Source organism: Polypterus senegalus, chromosome 3, assembly GCF_016835505.1.
Source record: "Polypterus senegalus isolate Bchr_013 chromosome 3, ASM1683550v1, whole genome shotgun sequence".
In the NCBI taxonomy this organism is placed as follows: Eukaryota; Metazoa; Chordata; class Cladistia; order Polypteriformes; family Polypteridae; genus Polypterus; species Polypterus senegalus.
The window spans coordinates 294,589,429-294,601,783 of NC_053156.1; the positions used below are offsets into that span (position 1 = coordinate 294,589,429).

At 39.3% G+C, this 12,355-nt stretch overlaps 1 protein-coding gene across 2 annotated transcripts in view; it reads left to right on the plus strand.

The window, feature by feature from the left end:
* Positions 1-12,355, plus strand: part of enpp4 (ectonucleotide pyrophosphatase/phosphodiesterase 4) — a 49,565-nt gene that overhangs the window by 11,250 nt on the left and 25,960 nt on the right. The window lies entirely within an intron of this gene.

The following is a 12,355-nucleotide window of genomic DNA, read 5'->3' on the forward strand; positions in this document are numbered from 1 at the left end:
ATTTAAAAGCTTTTATCAGGCATATTTATATGCTCATCAGTTACTGTTTTTCCAAATATCACTAAAATGTTCCCTCAATGTTAAATAGTATGAAAAAATGTTAGTTTTAATTATATTAGTGTACCACTTTTGGCACTGTATTTATACAGTGTACAGTACAGTATATGTAATTAGCTGCATAATTACACAACATTTGTATTATCGAATATCACTTTAGGTATTTATGTGTGTGTGTGTGTGTATGTGAGTATAGGTGTGTATAATTTTATATATATATATATACTGCTCAAAAGAATTAAAGGAACACTTTTTAATCAGAGTATAGCATAAAGTCAATGAAACTTATGGGATATTAATCTGGTCAGTTAAGTAGCAGAGGGGGTTGTTAATCAGTTTCAGCTGCTGTGGTGTTAATGAAATTAACAAGAGGTGCACTAGAGGGGCAACAATGAGATGACCCCAAAACAGGAATGGTTTAACAGGTGGAGGCCACTGACATTTTTCCCTCCTCATCTTTTCTGACTGTTTCTTCACTAGTTTTGCATTTGGCTACAGTCCGTGTCACTACTGGTAGCATGAGGATACCTGGACCCTACAGAGGTTGCACAGGTAGTCCAACTTCTCCAGGATGGCACATCAATACGTGTCATTGCCAGAAGGTTTGCTGTGTCTCCCTGCATAGTCTCAAGGGCATGGAGGAGATTCTAGGAGACAAGCAGTTACTCTAGGAGAGCTGGAGAGGGCCATAAAAGGTCCATAACCCATCAGCAGGACCAGTATCTGCTCCTTTGGGCAAGGAGGAACAGGATGAGCACTGCCAGAGCCCTACAAAATGACCTCCAGCAGGCCACTGGTGTAAATGTCTCTGACCAAACAACCAGAAAGACTTCATGAGGGTGACCCAAGGGCCCCATGTCCTCTAATGGGCCCTGAGCTCACTGCCCAGCAGCATGCAGCTCAATTGGCATTCGCCATAGAATACCAGAATTGGCAGATGCACCACTGGCGTCCTGTGCTTTTCACAGATGAGAGCAGGTTCACCCTGAGTATATGTGAAAGACATGAAAGGGTCAGGAGAAGCCATGGAGAATATTATGCTGCCTGTAACATCGTTTAGCATGACTGGTTTGGTGGTGGGCTAGTGATGATCTTGGAGGCATATTCATGGAGCGACTCACAGACCTCTACAGGCTAGACAACGGCATCTTGACTGCCATTAGGTATCAGGATGAAATCCTTGGACCCATTGTCAGACCCTACGCTGGTGCAGTAGGTCTTGGTTTCCTCCTAATGTACCGACAATGCCCGGCCTCATGTGGCAAGAGTATGCAGGCAGTACCTGGAGGATGAAGGAATTGAAACAATTGAATGGCCTTCACGATCCCCTGACTTAAACCCAATAGAACATCTGTGGGACATTATGTTTCGGTCCATTAGGCGCCGCCAGGTTGCTCCTCAGACTGTACAACAGCTCAGGGATGCCCTCATACAGATCTGGGAGGAAATGCCACAAGACACCATCCGTCGTCTCATTAGGAGCATGCCCCGACGTTGTCAAGCATGCATACAAGCTCGTGGGGCCACACAAGATACTGAAAAGCATTTTGAGTAGCAGAAATTAAGTTTTTGAAAAATGGACTAGCCTGCCACATCTTCATTTCACTCTGATTTTAGGGTGTCTACACAATTGAGCCCTCTGTAGGCAGAAAACTTTTATTTCCATTAAAAGACTTGGCATCCTTTTGTTTCTAAGACATTGCCCTGTCGTTATTTGTATAAATATCCAACTTCATAATGAGATCTGATGTATCTAATGTGTTTCTTTAAAGTGTTCCTTTAATTTTTGTGAGCAGTGTATATATAAATAAATAGATATGAAAGGCACTATGAGATTATATATATATATATATATATATATATATATAATAGTTCTTCTCTCTCACGTGCACGCGTCTCTCTCCATCTCTCTCCTTATCTCTCTTGCTCACACAGCACGTCTCTCTCTCTTCTTATCTCTTGCTTGTGCCTCTCTCTCTCTCTCCTTATCTCACTCGTGTGCCCCCAACAACAATCTGTCATCTCATTAGAAGGATGCACCGATGTTGTCAGGCATGTATACAAGAACACAGGGGCCATACAAAGTGCTGCATACAATTTTGAGTTGCTGCAATTAAATTTTGGCAAAATGGACTAGCCTGCCACATAACTTTTTCACTCTGATTTTTGGGGACGTCTTTGAATTCAGGGCTCTGTAGGTTGATCATTTTCATTTCCATCAAACGATGTGGCATCCTTTCATTCCTAACACATTACCCAGTCTATAACAGTATAGATATCCAGGAGGATTTCTTTTTCCCATTGAGATCTGATGTGTTTTCAAAGTGGTCCTTTAATTTTTTTGAGTTTATATATATATATATATATATATATATATATATCTATACTAATAAAAGGCAAAGCTCTCACTCACTCACTCACTCACTCACTGGCTCACTCACTCACTCACTGACTCATCACTAATTCTCCAACTTCCCGTGTAGGTAGAAGGCTGAAATTTGGCAGGCTCATTCCTTACAGCTTACTTACAAAAGTTGGGCAAGTTTCATTTCGAAATTCTACGCATAAGGGTCATAACTGGAACCTATTTTTCTACATATAATGTAATGGAGTTGAGACAGAGATGGCGTGGGGCGGAGTTTCGTGTGACATCATCACGCCTCCTACGTAAGTACGTAGAGAACAAGGAAGAACTCCAAACAGCGATGAGCACAAAACGCCATTTCACAATTGAGAAGGCAGAAAAACATTATGAAGCAAATGATGCATACAAGCATATTCATAAGTACAGCTACTGCGGAAACAAAGCACGGCGTGAACCGTAAGTTTATATTAAATTAAGTTCATAGACAGGCTGCCACTAGCGTTTGTAATTTAGTGCCTGCCCATATAAGGCCGTCCATCAGCGGCAATCCAATACAAACACTGCCGGTAAATATTCACGGTGAAGGACTGTGCTTATGCAGAGGAAGATGAGATGGTCAGGGTGGTGTTTGGCACAAACTCATTGAAACTGCGAGAGAAACTTTTAAGTGCGGGTCTTAGCTGACATTACGAGATGGCACCAGCACAGCTGGGAACCTTCAATGCAAGAACACCAAGCGGCTCACGTGAACTGACGCAGTGCACAGACAAAAAGCAACAGTTCCAAAGAGTGCTGAACAAAACCGAATTACACAATTGAGAAGGCAGCAAAAAATATGAAGCGCCTGATACATACAATCATATTCATAAGTGCAGCTACTGCGGAAACAAAGCACACGGTGGAAAAAGTGAATGTCCTGCTAAAGGAAGACAGTGTAAAAAACCCGTGCATGCAGTTTGTCACATCTCAGATAAAGAGGAAGACGAGCTGTTTATTGATGCAGTAAGAAACTAATCGATGAATGAAACCTCTTATCTTTACAACGATTGACAAACACGGAATGTAACTTGAACACAACACATCCTACAAATACGACCTGATTGAAACAAATAATGATAATCAAATCCTTGATGACAGCAACATTCAATAACACTCACAAAACAATTACTGTATATTGACAATCACGTTATTTTTAAAATGTTCCCTTTTCTTTTTCATAACTTCTACTTCTCCACTGCGATACGCGGGTATATATATATAAATGTATATATATACCCGATCTACAGTACATACTCTAGCATAGACAAGCCACACGCTGTGGCGAATTGTAGAGTCTTCGCCTCTAATGCCGAATTCGAGGTTCGATTCGAGAGGGATGCACTGAGTATGTACGCGCTACCGATTCATTTTACCTTCGATCTCCTTGGTTTGGGACGTATGAAAAATATTAGGTTAACGCAGAATCATGTTACGCTATTTTTAAAATGTTTCCCTTTATTAGCACAAGCACAGCTGAGAAGCTTCCATGCATGTACTCCATAACGCGTTAAAAAAATAACGCAATTTAATCACACTTTCAATTCCAAGCAAACGGGAACTTTTGTCAATGCATGATTTCCTGGTACATCCATTACACTGATGCACACATCACAGCTACAAAAATGTTAGAGTCGGAATAAAGCGTTCCTACGACTGATCATTTCGACTACCGAGCGAAGCCTTGATAAAAGCATGGTTTTGTGCACACTGAAAAGCAAGCAAAATTAGATGCATTACAGAAAGCGGACTTTGTGGCTCTTACTGGGGATCATTGGACTTCCGTGACCGTTAGTAATTCTAATTACATCTAATTACAAAATGTTCAATGATCACACTGTTTTAGCCTAATGTACAAAATAATTTTGGCTAATGTTACTCAGAGTTTAAAGATTAAGTTGGTCAAATTACCTTTTATGTTTCTGACTTATTTTTTAAGAAGAAAAACTGCACTTTATGTTGAAATTTTGGTTATTATTATTTAAAGACAATACTATTCTGAAAATGTACTTAAAGTACTTAAACTACCACTTTATTTTAAGTCTGCCCAATTTTAACCAGGGATGATATTTTTGTTTCTGTTTTGAATTCAAATGCAGTTTAAAGGCTTTTTTTCAGAAATTAAAACAGCTTCAGTTTACAATATTCATGTCCATGTCTATTATTTGATTCTGTAAGCCCACTAAAACCCTTTTAAATTAAAAAAAAAACATTTGCGATTTGGGGCAAATTTACGTGTGCGATTACATACGATTAATCAAGATTAATTCTTACACAGCCTCTAATTAATTGGATTAATTTTTTAATCGAGTCCCCCCTAATATATATATATGTGGATATATATATGTAGATTTGTATATATATGTGTATATACAGTATATATGTAGATATGTATATGTGTATATACAGTATGTATATATGTGTGTGTGTGTGTGTGTGTATATATACAGTATGTGTATATATGTATATATATATGTGTGTATGTATATATATATATATATATATATATATATATGTATATATATGTTTATATATGTGTCTGTGTGTGTATATATATATATATATATGCCAGCAACACTCATGACAATGACAAAACAATTACATTGTCAATCATGTTACGTTATTATTAAAATGTTTCCTTTCTTTTTACTTCTCGCTGCCAATCGCAGGTATTTTATATATATATATATATATATATATATATATAGATATATATATAAATATATATATATAAATAGATAGATATGACAACAACACCCATATCAATGACAAAACAATTACATTAACAATCATCTTACGTTATTTTTAAAATGTTTACTTTTCTTTTCATAACTTCTTTAAACACTACTTCTCATCTTGGCTGGTATTCTGCTAGTATATATATATATATATATATATATATATATTCACAGTGCATCACTTTTTCCACATTTTGTTATGTTACAGCCTTATTCCAAAATGGATAAATTCATTTTTTTCCTCAGAATTCTACACACAACACCCCATAATGACAACGTGAAAAAAGTTTACTTGATGTTTTTGCAAATTTATTAAAAATAAAAAAACTGAGAAAGCACATGTACATAAGTATTCACAGCCTTTGCCATGAAGTTCCAAATTGAGCTCAGGTGCATCCTGCTTCCCCTGATCATCCTTGAGATGTTTCTGCAGCTTCATTGGAGTCCACCTGTGGTAAATTCAGTTGACTGGACATGATTTGGAAAGGCACACACCTGTCTATTTAAGGTCCTACAGTTGACCGTTCATGTCAGAGCACAAACCAAGCATGAAGTCAAAGGAATTGTCTGTAGACCTCCGAGACAGGATTGTCTCGAGGCACAAATCTGGGGAAGGTTACAGAAAAAGTTCTGCTGCTTTGAAGGTCCCAATGAGCACAGTGGCCTCCATCATCTGTAAGTGGAAGAAGTTCAAAACCACCAGGACTCTTCCTAGAGCTGGCCGGCCATCTAAACTGAGCGATCGGGGGAGAAGGGCCTTAGTCAGGGAGGTGACCAAGAACCCGATGGTCACTCTGTCAGAGCTCCAGAGGTCCTCTATGGAGAGAGGAGAACCTTCCAGAAGGACAACCATCTCTGCAGTAATCCACCAATCAGGCCTGCATGGTAGAGTGGCCAGACGGAAGCCACTCCTTAGTAAAAGGCACATGGCAGCCCGCCTGGAGTTTGCCAAAAGGCACCTGAAGGACTCTCAGACCATGAGAAACAAAATTCTCTGGTCTGATGAGACAAACATTCAACTCTTTGGTGTGAATGCCAGACATCACGTTAGGAGGAAACCAGGCACCACTCATCACCAGGCCAATACCATCTCTACAGTGAAACATGGTGGTGGCAGCATCCTGCTGTGGGGGGCAGGAACTGGGAGACTAGTCAGGATAAAGGGAAAGATGACTGCAGCAATGTACAGAGACATCCTGGATGAAAACCTGCTCCACAGCGCTCTTGACCTCAGACTGGGGCAACAGGTCATCTTTCAGCAGGACAACGACCCTAAGCACACAGCCAAGCTATCAAAGGAGTGGCTTCAGGACAACTCTGTGAATGTCCTTGAGTGGCCCAGACTTGAATCTGATTGAACATCTCTGGAGAGATCTTAAAATGGCTGTGCACCGACGCTTCCCATCCAACCTGATGGAGCTTGAGAGGTGCTGCAAAGAGGAATGGGCGAAACTGGCCAAGGATACTGTAGGTGTGCCAAGCTTGGGGCATCATATTCAGAAAGACTTGAGGCTGGAATTGCTGCCAAAGGTGCATCGACAAAGTATTGAGCAAAGGCTGTGAATACTTATGTATATGGGATTTCTCAGTTTTTTTATTTTTAATAAATTTGCAAAAACCTCAAGTAAACTTTTTTCACGTTGTCATTATGGGGTGTTGTGTGTAGAATTCTGAGGAAAAAAATGAATTTAATCCATTTTGGAATAAGGCTGTAAAATAACAAAATTTGGAAAAAGTGATGTGCTGTGAATACTTACCGGATGCACTGTAGGTGTGAATATAAGTAAAAAAAAATATATATATATATATATTCTCCACACACAGAAATTTGTCTCTTCTTCAATTACATACTTCATCATTTTCTGTTAGAGAATCAAACCTCATTTTCTCTTTCTACAGATTACTTTCTGGCACCAAATGAATGATCATTAGATGGAGATTCATTTAGTGTTTATTCAGACTTGCTTATTCTATGGCAGTTCATGTGTATTTTTCTTTTCTTTTCTTTTTGTCAGATCATCAGGTTTTCCCAGCTACTAATGACACTCAGTGTCTGGCAGTTTAAAATGAGGTTTCAGATGCGTGGCCTAAATTCCCCTAAAATCTCCTAAAAATCCCCTATCCTCGATAAAATCCACCTTCATGTCATAAGCTATGTTATTAATTGAGATGCAAAAGTTGAATAATCATTAATTAAATTGATATAGTGCTTGTCTCACTACTCTGGCCACTTTACATAAAACAGAGGGGAACCACTTTAACCAGCACCCATATGTAGCATCCACCTGGATGATGTGATGGCTGCCATTATTACTCCAGTACACTCCCCACACATTAACTGTTAGGTGGTGAAGCGGTGAGAGATAGGTAGCTAATTACAGACAGGGGATGATTAGGGGGTCAGAATGACTGGGCTGTGGTGGGAAATATAACCTGGACATCTGGATACACCCTACTCTTTATGAAGGACACCCACGGATCATTTAATGACTCTAGTCAGGACTTCGGTTTTATGCCTCATCTGAAGGACTGTGCAGTTTTTACATCACAGTGTCCCCGTCACTGCACTGGGGCATTGGGATCCAGACACAGACCACAGGGTAAGACCATGCTGGCCTCACTAACACCTGAGCTTTTCCGAGATGGTCTACCCTGTAAGTACTGGCTGGGCCCAAACTTGAATAGCTTCAGGGGGAGGACCTGTTTTGAAGCACAGGTGGTATGACTGATGAAAAAAATCGTAAATAGATAAAGTAGTAAAATCAGAAATAGATAAGTAGCAAATGAACAAAACTAATATTAAAGTTACTGATACCAATATTACATGTACTGGAGCATGTTACAGGTTTAAATTCTTTGAACTTAGAGATGCAATATTGGAGATTACTACTTTTATACCAATATGAAAATTTCTGGTTGATAACAATAGCCGATTATTTAAAAAAAAATCCCAGTCTCATACCAATGCTGATCCCTATTGTTTGGTGCTTCTGTTGAGGTTGGATAAGTTTATGTTTGTGAAAGTGTAATAAACGGCATGTGCAAAATGTGAAAATCAGAGTACATTTATTTTCTAATATTAAATTGATACCAAGTCTTAGCATACAAATAAACATAAGCAGTCTCTGAGTTGTAGAATTTTATAACTTAATTAACTGCTCTCATTTGAAGTCACTGGTCAGTCTCTTTAATTCAGTGTGGGCAACATTAACATTAGCTCAATAAATACGATGTACAGTCTCTGAGTTGCATATTTTGGAGTGGAGGCTCTCAGACTAAGGATCTGCGCTGGTATCTGGATGGTTGTTGGTTCAAATCCATTTGCTGCGAGAAGTGATCCCTTAACCTGAAGAATTGCTTCAAGGTGATTGCTGTACAATGGCTGACCCTGCACTTTCTCACAATAAGCAGACCAGAGTTCGCATCCCTATCTGGGTCCTCCCTGTGGGGAGTTTGTATGTTCTCCCTGTGTCTGTGTAGGTTTCCTTCCAGGTTAGGTGAATTGGCAATCCTAAATTGGCCCTGTGTGTGTTTGCCCTGTGATGGACTGATGCCCTGTTCAGGGTTTATTCTTGCCTTGCCCTCTGTGCTAGCTGGGATAGGCTCCAGCAGACCCCTGCGACCTTGCTCAGGACTTAGCTAAGCGTGTTAGAAAATGACTGACTGACTAGTATTCCTTCCTTGTAGAATTTTCACAGAGCCGAGTTTGCAGATAATATTTCTAGTGTTCTTTGAACGCACGTTAAAGTGAGCTCATTCTACCTAGTTAGTTTTTTTGCTGAAGCATCATGGAAAATGTTTTTGCTATGGGAATAATCAGCATTAAATATTTGCTTATCTGTAAAGTTGATTGTAGCATTTTCATGCTTCATTAGGCGATACAAATATTGGGACGCTACAATCGGTGCGTCTCTAGAGATTACACCAAGTAAAAAGACAGAAGAGCAGGAAAGCAACTTTTCCTTGAGATCTGAAGAATGCCAGAGAAAAAGCAGCTGCTGAGATTTCCAATAACATTAATCTATGAAATACATCCAGTCAGGCTGGGCAGTCCTTTCTCTGGTCTTTTTTATTCAGTTCTTCCTTTATATAATGATATTATCAACAAACTCCATCCCAAGGAGTTTTTCAGAACAAACACTAGAGTAGTACAGTACCAGATCTTCATCTCTTTTTACTTTCTTGTATACGAAGTATAGGGAAAGTATTGTAATCATCCAAAAATTCAATGTCAAGATTTTGATGAATCTAGACATTTTAGATCTCCTTGACCTCCTTGATTATATACAAACTATAGGGAAAGTATTGTAATCGTCCAAAAATTCCATTTTGAGATTTTGATTAAATTTGACCCTTTAGACCTCCCTGACTTTCTCGTATACGAAGTATAGGGAAAGTATTGTAATCGTCCAAAAATTCCATTTTGAGACTTTGATGAAATTTTACCTTTTTAGACCTCCCTGACTTTCTCGTATATGAAGTATAGGGAAAGTATTTTAATCGTCCAAATATTCCTCTCACCAAATTTTTAATACAAGTATTGGGCACAAAATATAGATTTCTTTAAACTTTTGGGCTATTTGCAATAACCAGAAGTGGTACTTTACCTTTTATTCATGCAGCAGCAAGTCCAATTTATTCAGCTTTACTTTTATAATAATTGTTCAATGTATTATTAATTTGATTTGTTGTTGATGGTTCTTTAATGTATAGAATATAAAAATAGAATCATTGTCTTGCGGTTTACTCCTCAAATATTCATCCCTATATCTGAGTATACAGTATGAGAAAATCGAGGGGAGAGCACTCCCGATTTTTAAGTCCAGATCCATAAACCTGCCTTTTTCATTGGCTACTACACACTTTCCCAGCGCCTTCATTTCCATTTGTTCATCCATTTCTTTATAAAATCTATTACTCTTCTCTGTGAAATTCTCCCATCACAATACTGCACCCCTTTTACACTGTCTGGTTTTAATTTCCAACTCTATCACGAGGTTGTTTCTTTGGAATCTATGTTATTTCTTTCTCTTTGTTCTTGGGCCCACTGCACGCTTCCCCTTTTCCCTTTTTTATTTTTTCCCCCACCCCCCATTGTTACTTCCTCCTAACCACACCACACCATGTCTTTGAATTTTTTTTTGACAGATTTCTTTGTCTCATATATACTGTCGCAACCCCTCAACAACTATTTGCATTTAACGCATTCCTCTAACATAAGTAAAACTAAACAGATTTCTTAATTTTCAAGTTCCCCAAATGTAGATTTAAGAAAAACAATGGAAGTTTGCATTCTGTTTAGGACAATTGAAGTAAGTCCTAGATTCTTGTAAATTGACAAGTTTGTACTTTATAGTGTAATACAGTGGGTACAGAAAGTATTCAGACCCCCTTCAATTTTTCACTCTTTGTTATATTGCAGCCATTTGCTAAAATCATTTAAATTAATTTTTTTCTTCATTAATGTACACACAGCACCCCATATTGACAAAGAAAATAATTTTTGAAATTGTTCCAGATTTATTAAAAAAGAAAAACTGAAACATCACATGGTCCTAAGTATTCAGACCCTTTGCACAGTATTTAGTAGAAGCACCCTTTTGAGCTCATACAGCCAGGAGTCTTCTTGGGAAAGATGCAACAAGTTTTTCACACCTGGATTTGGGGATCCTCTGCCATTCCTTCTTGCAGATCCTCTCCAGTTCTGTCAGGTTGGATGGTAAACGTTGGTGGACAGCCATTTTTAGGTCTCTCCAGAGATGAACAATTGGGTTTAAGTCAGGGCTCTGGCTGGGCCATTCAAGAACAGTCACAGAGTTGTTGTGAAGCCACTTCTTCGTATTTTAGCTGTGTGCTTAGGGTCATTGTCTTGTTGGAAGGTAAACCTTCGGCCCAGTCTGAGGTCCTTAGCACTCTGGAGAAGGTTTTTATCCAGGATATCCCTGTACTTGGCCACATTCATCTTTCCCTCGATTGCAACCAGTCGTCCTGTCCCTGCAGCTGATAAACACCCCCACAGCATGATGCTGCCACCGCCATGCTTCACTGTGGGGACTGTATTGGACAAGTGATGAGCAGTGCCTGGTTGTCTCCACACATACCGCTTAGAATTAAGGCCAAAAAGTTCTATCTTGGTCTCATCAGACCAGAGAATCTTACAGAGAGTAAACTCCATGCGGGCTGTCATGTGTCTTGCACTGAGGAGAGGCTTCCGACAGGCCACTCTGCCATAAAGCCCTGACTGGTGGAGGGCTGCAGTGATGGTTGACTTTCTACAACTTTCTCCCATCTCTGGAGCTCAGCCAAAGTGATCTTTGTGTTCTTCATTACCTCTCTCACCAAGGCTCTTCTCCCCCGGTAGCTCAGCTTGGCCGGACGGCCAGCTCTAGGAAGGGTTCTGGTCGTCCCAAACATCTTCCATTTAAGGATTATGGAGGCCACTGTGCTCTTGGGAACCTTATGTGCAGCAGAAAGTTTTTTGTAACCTTGACCAGATCTGTGCCTGGCCACAGTTCTGTCTCTGAGCTCTTCAGGCAGTTCCTGTGACCTCATGATTCTCATTTGCTCTGACATGCATTGTGAGCTGTAAGGTCTTATATAGACAGATGTGTGACTTTCCTAATCAAGTCCAATCAGTAGAATCAAACACAGCTGGACTCAAATGAAGGTGATCTCAAGGATGATCAGAAGAAATGGAAAGCACCGGAGTTAAATATATGAGTGTCACAGCAAAGGGTCTGAATACTTAGGACCATGTGATATTTCAGTTTTTCTTTTTAATAAATCTGCAACAATTTCAAAAAATTCTTTTTTTGTCTGTCAATATGGGGTGCTGTGTGTACATTAATGAGGAAAAAATTTAATTTAAATGATTTTAGCAAATGGCTGCAATATAACAAAGAGTGAAAAATTGAAGGGGGTCTGAATACTTCCTGTACCCACTGTACCTTCTATATTGTCATCTATCCTTCCTTTCCCACTTCACACTCACAGTCACATGCCCTCTAGCCATTTTTAGCAAGTTACTCAAAGGCTCTTCCTACTTCTCTTTCCTTAAACTCTACTCACCATATTCTTGCCACACTGCTATGCTGGCCCCCAACCATGCTTCACTAACTAGAAAATGTTAATTCTTGGTTCAGCTGCAGCACACTGTCCT